The 10,389-nt window shown below is 33.7% G+C and overlaps 1 long non-coding RNA gene across 1 annotated transcript; it reads right to left on the reverse strand.

The window, feature by feature from the left end:
• Window positions 1-9,098: 9,098 nt before the first annotated feature.
• Window positions 9,099-10,140, reverse strand: LOC113357770. Its single transcript, XR_003363913.1, has 2 exons — window positions 9,657-10,140; window positions 9,099-9,574 (listed from the first exon to the last, which is right to left on the reverse strand). It is a non-coding gene; the product is annotated as an uncharacterized LOC113357770 (long non-coding RNA).
• Between the last annotated feature and the right edge of the window lie 249 nt (window positions 10,141-10,389).

Genomic DNA, 10,389 nt, shown 5'->3' on the forward strand with positions numbered 1-10,389 from the left:
GAGCCTAAATATTTGTCATTTAAGGGTAGAACTTGAACTCCTAACAGATTGCATATAGAGGGCATTAGAGCTGGATCTGTGTCTTTGCTGAAGAAGGCACCAGATTTGTTGAAATTGATAAGTTGACCAGAGGTGTCTCCAAAAATATTAAGGATATCCTTAAGTTTTTTGGATTCAGTAGTGTTGGCTTTGCAGAAGACTATACAATCATCAGCAAAAAGAAGATGATTTATTGATGGGGCATTTTTGCATATTTTTATTCCAGATATAATGCCCAGGTCTTCAGCATTAAATAGAGTTCTAGAAAGAGCTTCCATACAGAAAATGAATAGGTATGGGGATAGAAGGTCCCCTTGTCTAAGCCCTCTTGAGGGTTTGAAGAAAGTATCTGGAGAGACATTTATAAGAACAACTGCAGAAGTGATGGAGATGCATTGCATAATCTTGTTGCACCAACCAGAGTTAAAGCCTATTTTTGTCATAATGGAATAGAGAAATTTCCAGTCAACTCTATCAAAGGCTTTTTCCATATCAATCTTGATCCCCATACTTCCTTTATTACCTTTGATACCTCTTCTGGTTGCCATAAGAATCTGGGAAGATATATGGATACCAAATTCAACTGTCAAGCTCACAAAACCTTCCAACTGCTCCAATGATATTCAAATTCTAGATCACTTGATGACAGATCAAAAGGAATGGAACATTCAGCTTATTCAACAAATATTTACTCCTGATATTGCTCAAAATATCTCTGACCTTGCTATACACCCAGGGAACATGATATTATGCAATGGAGCCTCAACAACACAGGAAAATTCTCTGTTAAATCTTTGTACAAAGCCAAAATAGAGAATCTTTACAGAAATGACAAAACTACAAGAGATTGGGGAGCTATATGGAATTTGGAAGTTGCACCTGCTATCAAAATCTTTCTCTGGAAATGTGCTCATGAAATCCTCCCTACTAATGCAAAAACTGCAAGTATTCTTCATTATATTGGTCCCATATGCAAAATATGCAAAAGTGGGGATGAGACAATGACACATTTGTTTCTTAACTGCCCAACTGCTTCTGATGTTTGACAGCACATGCTAGGTGAAAGTCATGGTCTGTTTTAACCATCAAACACCTTTCATGGACTGGTTCAATACTTGGTTTCAACATATCAGTACCAGTGAAAATGTCAGCATCTATGCAACTACTTGCTGGTTTATTTGGAAGACTAGATGTGATCTAGTTTTTCAAAACATCACACCCAATGCTAAAAAAACCTTCCTTAACATTCAACAACATCTATGTGACTATAACAGAATTCACAATTTTCCTAACCATGCCCTGAATACTCAGGGGTTTCTCTCCAATATTGGTTCCCAAAGAGCAGAAACTGGTAGTCATGTTGGGACCCCTCAACAAAAGCAGTATTATGGTTACATAATCAAAATATGCACTATACAGGATCCTAACAGTTATCAGTTTTTTTCAGCCCTAACTGTTACTGATTTTGTAGGAAACTATGTTGATAGCAGATGACACACATTCCAATGGGAAGCAGAAGGAGCAGAACTAGCCTTTGGTTGGGCGGAGGAAAAGCAGCACATGAATATCGAGATACATGCTCTTTACATCAAAGCCATCACAGGAAGATTCAGCAGGAACTTCCACAGGGAAAGGAAGCTTTTGAATGAAGAAATCACCTTAAACATTAAACATGTAACTTTTGTCTTAACGGGTCTTAAACTTCTTCATAGAACCCAAAACTTGGAAGATTTAAAAATAGCTATCGTCTGTAAGAATCTTAGTAGTGGGTCTGATGTTTGTCCAAACAATGACACCACTTGCACAACTATGTATCACCTTCCTTAGGTACTGCCTAAGTTTTTTTCTTTTAAAAAAATCAGACCTATAGGGATATGCAACACCGTTTATGAGATAATTGCAAAAAAAGAATAATTACCTAATAGAATAACACCCTTGCTAGTCGAAATTATTTCTTCATTCTAATATCGGCTTAATTTTCTATCTTCATGACAGATCTCCGACTATCATAGTTGCTCATGAAATCATCCATTCCTTTTAGAAGAAAAAAGCTAAAACAGGTGCTATGGGGGTTAAGATAGACATGTCAAAGGATTTTGATAAGGTAACTGAGAATTTCTTATTAGAGCTCTCAAATCCTTTGGTTTTAACTCTGTCCTGCTTAATGGAATTTTTTGTGATGTTTTCAACTATCTAGGGGTCTTAGACAGGGAGACTCTATGTCTCCATACCTATTCATAAAATCTATAAATTTTTTCTCAAGATTTCTCAATAAAACAAACAAATTCTCCATGAAATTAAAATTACTCTAAAAAGTGAGTCTATCTCTCGTTTATTCTTTGTTGACGACTGCATTCTCTTTGTTAAAGCAGATGTGAGTGCAGAAACCTCCTAAATACCATAGAACTATTTAGTAAAGCATCAGGACAATTGATAAATTTCAGTAAATCTAATATTTTTTTAATCAAAAACTTCCACGCTAAACTTCAATGAAGGTTGTCAAAACTCTTAGGGATTAAACATATAGATCTAAAAGATTCTTATCTAGGAACTCCCTTATTCATTGACAGATCGGTCTAAAATAAAAACTTTGAAACAATAGTGTAAAGAATGGAAAAGTATAATGCTATTATAGTCTGGTAAAACGGTGCTCAATAAAATTGTTCTAGCCAGGATCCCATCTGAAAAATAGCTAACAAGATAAATGTCATTCAAAAACCTTTTGGGGTGGAGTTCAACCCAAAGCTATGGGTTTTTATCCAAAAGCTTGGCATACTCTTTGTAAACCATCATAAAATGGGGAACTGAGATTCAGAGATGCCCATAAATTCAACTTACCAATGCTATCTAAAGTGGCTTAGAGGTTAATAAAAGAATGTAATTCTCGTTGGGCCAAAACCATGGGTGTTTAATATATACTTTAAAAATAATTTTTTTTTATGAGTTGATCCATCAAATAAATGTTCATGAATTTGGAGATGTATTTTTAAAGTATTGGAATTAGTTAACAAAATAGTATTTGGGAAGTGAGAGATGGTTTTAAGTATATTTGGGACGGTAACTTGGTACTTGGTCTAGGTAGTAAACTACTAAACTTTGAGAGTATCACAATTCTTCTAATAACTCTCTATCACTTGTGGCTGATTTCATTCATCCAGTCACAAAAAGTGGAATATTTCTCTTATCAATGCCTCATTTCTTGAATATGTAGCTAATTTGATCACTAGCATCCACATTTTCCTAGACATTTATAACCATCATAAGAAAGATAACATTAATTAGGCTCCCACAAACCCATGTGAATTTTCAGTAAAACCGATGTACAATAAACTAAATGAGTATGGTTTTTCTTTCTATCTAGTCATTGTTTAGGTGAGCTCTTGTGGAAATCCATAGGGAAAATAAATGTATCGCAAAGGATTAAATTTTTCTTATGGGTATATATTCAGGATTTCCTCTCAAAAAATTCTAAGACGTATGGGAAAATTCACAACATCAACCATTTTTGTGCTTTTTGTGGGGAAAAAGAGAAACAATTGATCATATTTTCTTACATTATCCTTATGCTAAAGCATTCTCGAAAGTAGGTCCTAGCTCTGTTCAAATACAATTCGAGAGCTCTACTTAACTGTTAGGTATTTATTAAAAAAAAAAGATAATTCACCTTGAAAATGAAATTTATATAGAATTGGTGCATGTGGTTTATTTGGAAAGAAAGATGCAACAAAGAATTTCATAAAAAGAAAAAACACCTCTTAAACTGTCATTAAAAATCCAAAGACATGTTTTATTCTGGACCAAAAAGAATCTCCCTAAAGCTTCAAAAGATTGCATGATCAAGAAACAAAATGTTGTATACCGTAGAAGAAAAGAAAAAAAAAAGACAAAATGTTGTGTGGTGAGCTCGTGAGAAACACAATTCCCAAATTAATGAAGATGCCACTTAGGATTTAATAACTGTTTCTTTTACTTTTGATCTAATACTTTGAGATGATGCATGTGATTTCGCCAGAGGAAGGACAAAACTATCCACAAGCACAGGTTCATAAGAAGCAGAAGATATAAGCTCTTTTCAAGCAACTTCATGGGCAGTCTAGAGAAGAAAATAAACAATTTCAGCATTGATGGTAACTAAGAAAGGTTAACAAAGTTTGTGAATGGGAAGCAATCTATGATCTCTTGACACAACAAAGCACTTTCAGTAGCATGAGATAATTTAGCTGAATCTTTTTTTAATTTTTTGGGTTTTCAGTTCATTTATATACCAGGAAATGAAATAGCTGACACTCTCACAAAAAAAAAGGCGAGAGTATATTAGGAGCCGGGATTATACAACAACTTTCACTAGATAAATCTAATATTAGGATGAATCTGAATCTTATTCAAAAAAAAAGAAGAAAAAAAAAGAAGATACCATTTTGATTAGTAGTGTACAACTGGAATATATGTTGGGTTGATGAATATCCGCCATTCCCATAGATGTGCGAGTAAACAAGACAAGATACTGGCAACGCTAATGATCGGGATAGTTGTTTTAACAAGTTCTATTCCCAGTTACACCAACATCAAAATTGTGGTTAGAAGGGACTCATAGTTTCTCTGATAACAGGTAATAGTGTAAACTGTAATATTTGACGAGTTGATGAATAGATGTGTGTTTAACATATTGAATTCCATTCTGAATTTATCCAACTTTTGACATAAAGAACACACCAAATGGAGTTATATTATATATTATTTGTATAATATAATTCAAGTTAAGCACTTCTACATTGCTTGTCGAGGCGAAGTAGCCTTTCCCCAAACCAAAGCTGCCTCCATTCATGTATTCAGGCCATTTTCCGTTTATAAACGACTTTAGATCTCAAAGTTGTCGTAGTTGAACTTTAAACACGTACTGACAACAATCTTGATGAACATAATCACAACAAATCGATCAATTTGGTTGAAAATCATAATGACCCATTTCTGTCAAATTTAGCCGATTCTTCTTTTTTTGTAGGCAGGTAGGAAGTTCGGGGCATTTGGCCCATTATTTTTCATTACTATACATTTAAGAATTTATTTATTTATCTTTTGTTGGCATGGAAGCTTTAGAATGAAAGAAATCATATTCACAGAATTGCAGACGCAAAATTTCAATCACGGAGTAGTAGATCCCCAAAGAGAGGAAAGTGGAGGAGACGGCTAGGGTTTTTGTTTGATAAGAATGACAATGAAAGAGAATACACTATTAAATCATCTGTCACAGCATTTCCTTGCATTTGGATCGAGTATACTATCTACATCTGGTAAATTTTCATTTGATGACTATTTGCTATAGCTTCTCTTAAATGTAGCCCACACATTTATTAACCATAACCCATTTAAAATAAGTGATTAAGCTAGCCAAACACACCTTTATAATCATTCCACATAGCCCAAACAATTATATATAATTATATTATGTATAGCCCAAAATAATAATAAACTCATTAAATCTTTACATCTACATCTATAACAATAAAAAAAAGAGTTAATTATATAATTACATTTATGTAAGATATATGATATAATTAATCTTTTTGAAGAATAATCAATACCCACAATCAATCTTAATGTAATCATGATTGAGAAGAAAAAAAAACATCATCTTAGAGATTTTTTTTATTTTATGGATTATGTTTATGAAGTTATAGGACATTGGCCATAGGAAAGAACAAAATCTTAGTTTATTCCATTTTGATTGATGTTGTTGTGGAGTTTTTCTAAGTAAACAATTAGAATATACATCAATTTTAATATAATCATGATTAAGAAAAAATTATTTTAGAGAAAATTAAAATTAAAAATTTATTTTGTTTTGGTGAAAAAGTAAGAATTAGGGTTTATATATAATTTTTCAATTTGTGAGAATACTAACAGAACAATGATAATTATTTGAAGTATGATTAACAAAAATGATTAGGGTTTATTTTGAGTTTGAGTAAAAAGGAAGTTAAAGTTCAATTATTAGTAAAACAATTTAAAATTTGTTTGGTTTTTCAGTTTAACATTTGGCTTTACATTCTAATTTGAAATTTTTGGACTATGGTTAATAAATGCGTGGGTTATATTTAAGAGAAGCCTTTGATACAAGTTCTACTTGAATCTCACATTGTTACTCACTAAGACACCATGATGAATTTCATCTAACAAAATTCCGGATACAGATGGAGTTACATTAAGATTGTATTGAGAATTCTACCGAGCATGACACATACATAGGATAAGACAATGATTCATTCAAATTTATTAATTGATTCCTGAAACATATGGAAATATAGTTCCATTCCGTTTTACCACACAAACTAAGTTGCTCTTCAAATTTCTCTTAAAAAACTTCAAGAGTCTAATACTACTTCAGCTACAATCAACAGAAGACATATACCTACCAACTACCTTGGAACATCAAGTTCATAACCTTGAATCTCACCCAAAAGAAAAACTTACAAGAAGATATTTCATCCCCAAAACCAATACCGAGAAGATGAAGACCACCTGAATTTTTAGGTTTCAGTGTAATCAATTGAAATGCTTATGAGAGGAGAAGTCATTATGACAGATGATTTAATTGTGTAATCTCATAATAAACCAAAATAATATCTCATTCACATCCCTAATCTCTATTATCATTTTGCAGACGCAAAATTTCAATCACAGAGTAGTAGATCACACTTGGCTGTCCAAGGCTTGTGCAAGTGATTGCACAGAAGTTTTGGCATGATCCTAGCATGTATAAATATCTTAGGATTCAATAATGTTGATGTTGTTCAATTGAGAGAAGAACCACTGATTTGTAGAGTGTTAGGCATTCACCAAGAGGGTGAATGGCCTGTTTTGGTCCATGTGATAGCCAAGTTTTGTAATCTTCTTTTAATGCAATAAAATAGGTTTGTTGCAGTATATCTTTGTGTTCTTATGTTGTTGATTTGTATGAGTTGATTAATTGGTTTGATACATGGCAAATCTCTTATGCTTTTGGGGAATGAAGAGTTAGAGAGAAAGAAGAAAAGACTTCTGTTGTGCAAAGCCTTTAGAGTGACGGCAGATACGAACTTTGATGCAAGTATGCAAAGCTGAATAATTTTGGGTAAAGTTGATTCACTGAACCACAATTATTGTCGATCATGTCCCATGAAAATTTTAGGTGATTAAATGGGCATGTGACAGTTTATATAGTGAGTGGGTCATGCATCTGTCTATATCCTAAAGGCCTAACCTGATCAGGCCCACGATGAAATAGTGGAAGTGCTAAACCTAATACCAACTACCAAGTGCATTTTGGAAAATAGGAAGCTTAAACAATCAATACAATTGAAAATCATCTAGTCAACAATTGTCATTAGCTAGATACAAACTTAAAGGAAAACAAGCATTTAAACAAGAAAGTGTGATTCCCATAGATTTTCCTGTAATCTATTGGATTTTATTCTACATTTAAATGTGGATATATTCAAATAGTTCACATTCACAGGACAACATAATGCACAACGAAAATATTATCAATTGCAATCAACAAATTCGAGTTAATATCTTTTGCATTGTTTTCTGTTTCTCTTTTAGTTACAAATAGAATTATGCCCAGTTACATATGAGGTAAATTCAAGCTACTTTGCATCACCTTTCCATTTATTTGGTCTGAAAACCTCACATCAAAATCAGCTGAACAACTCACCAAAATAATTTCAGAGCTCAGCCGTGTACAAGTAAAACTTTTGAAGAATGGAAAAGAAAACAAAAAATTTCATAGCAGAGAAGATCCCAGATCAAAGAAGCAAATTAGTCCATTACATACGAAAACATCAGAACTCCATATTATGCAGGCACATCAAAGTGGCAAATATAAACGATCTCGCCTCCCATAATTCAATTATGGAAGCAGAAACACGAGTATTAAAAGCTTGAGAAGTGCAAACAAGCTAACAATGCAGGAGCGACATTGTTATTGTCAACCAAATTGGCTAAGTGAAGCGTATGACGCATGAGCAACCAGAATGAGATTAAGGAGTTGGCCTTGATGATTGAAGCCCAAGGATTATCCGTGCATTATCTAAGAGTAAGAAGTATGCATGCCCAAGATGGCTGAGCATTGGATCAAGAGAGAACTCAGTAAAGCACTAAAGTTGTGCAATACAACTTAAGTGACGGTTATGAGTTGGTTATTGGCGTGACAACACAAAAGGTGGATATTGAAGTTGGCAGTTATGGAAACTACTTGGACACTTGGCTGTTCAAGGCTTGTGCAAGCGGTTGCACAGAAGTTTTGGCCTGATTCTAGCATGTATATATAGCTTAGGAGTCAATAATGTTGGTGTTGTTCAATTGAGAGAAGAACCACCGATTTGTAGAGAGTGTTAGGCATTCACCAAGAGGGTGAATGGCTTATTTTGGTCCATGTGATGGCCAAGTTTTGTAATCTTCTTTTAATGCAATAAAATATGTTTGTTGCAGTATATCTTTGTGTTCTTATGTTGCTGATTTGTATGAATTGATCAATTGGTTTGATACATGGCAAATCTCTTATGCATATGGGGGCATGAAGAGTTAAAGAGAAAGAAGAAAATAATTCCGTTGTGGAAAGCCTTTAGAGTGATGGGATATGCGTACTTTGATGCAAGTACGCAAAACTGAATAATTGTGGGTGAAGTTGATTCAATGAACCACAATTACTATCGATCATGTCCCATGAAAATTTTAGGTGATTAAATGGGCATGTGACAATTTATATAGTGAGTGGGTCATGCATCTGTCTATACCGTAAAGGCCTAACCTGATCAGGCCCACGATGAAATAGTGGAAGTGCTAACCCTAATACCAACTACCAAATGCATTTTTGCAAATTGGAAGCTCAAACAATCAATACAAATTGAAAATCATCTAGTCAACAATTGTCATTTGCTAGATACAAACTTAAAGGAAAACAAGTATTTAAACAAGAAAGTATGATTCCCATAGATTTGTCTGTAATCTATTGAACTCTATTCTACATTTAAATGTGGATATATCCAACTAGTTCACATTCACAGGACAACATAATGCACAGTGAAAATATTCTCAATTGCAATCAAGAAATTCGAGTTAAAATCTTTTGCATTGTTTTCTGTTTCTCTTTTAGTTACAAATAGAATTATGCCCAGTTACATATGAGGTAAATTCAAGCTACTGTGCATCACCTTTACATTTATTTGGTCTGAAAACCTCACATCAAAATCAGCTGAACAGCTCACCATATTAATTTCAGAGCTAAGCCGTGTACAAGTAAATCTTTTGAAGAATGTAAAAGAAAGCAAAAACTTTTCATAGCAGAGAAGATCCCAGATCAAAACAGCAAATTAGTCCATCACATACAAAAACATCAGAACTCCATATTATGCAGGCACATCAAAGCGGCAAATATAAACAATCTCGCCTCCCATAGTTCAGTTATGGAAGCAGAAACACAAGTACTATTGTAGACAAAATTTCAGTTAAGTAGCGCTGAAGAACAGTCTGAATAAGCAATTTAACGGAGTCCCTGATAGACATAATCAATAAGACATATTGCCAGAAGCAAAAGCAAAACAGAAAGAACAAACTCAACGTTTAGGATTCCATACCATTTTCTTGCTTCTTGCCCGAGTGTACGAGTATCTGTTGTTAGATTACTAAATCTGATTATCCGACTAATTTTGGTTACAGGAAAGTACAATGTGACAGCTGCACTGCGAAAAGTATCTCAATTAATGTAGATTGTGATATTGATGAAATTCTTAACTGGCATCAACGAAGTCCCTAATAGACTTTCAATCACTGTTTTTCACAGAAAAAGATATATCACCAAAAACAAAAGGGAAAAACCCCAAACTACTAGACATTAGTATCATTATGTTGTTATCTGTGAAGGTTAGAACAACATCATTTTGTGTTGAATTTTATATCTATTTGATTCTTGATATAATATTGATAGAAGGTAGTGTGTGGAGATGTATGAGCTAGTGATAGAGTTGCTCATACAGAGCTCCTAGATAGATAGAGATAGAGATAGAGATAGAGATAGTGGTGGAGAAAGACTTACTTCTCTGTAAACTAGTTGTTAGTATTTCTTGCTCACACGTACAAATGATATTGGATTGCCTTTTTTATAGGCTACAGACCCTTGGCTTCTAAGTATACTTCCCTTGGACTCCAAGTATACATCTGTTTGCACTCCAAGTAATCTACAGTATTACTTGGTAGACTAAACTACCTGGTTCACACTTTAGTTCTCTCTAGACTTTTCTCTCTGACTAGTAAACTAGTTCACCCTATTTTGACTAACCTAGTTCTAGTTTTGATAAACCAACATTTTGA

The sequence above is a fragment of the Papaver somniferum genome, chromosome 3 (genome assembly GCF_003573695.1).
Source record: "Papaver somniferum cultivar HN1 chromosome 3, ASM357369v1, whole genome shotgun sequence".
Classification (NCBI taxonomy): domain Eukaryota; kingdom Viridiplantae; phylum Streptophyta; class Magnoliopsida; order Ranunculales; family Papaveraceae; genus Papaver; species Papaver somniferum.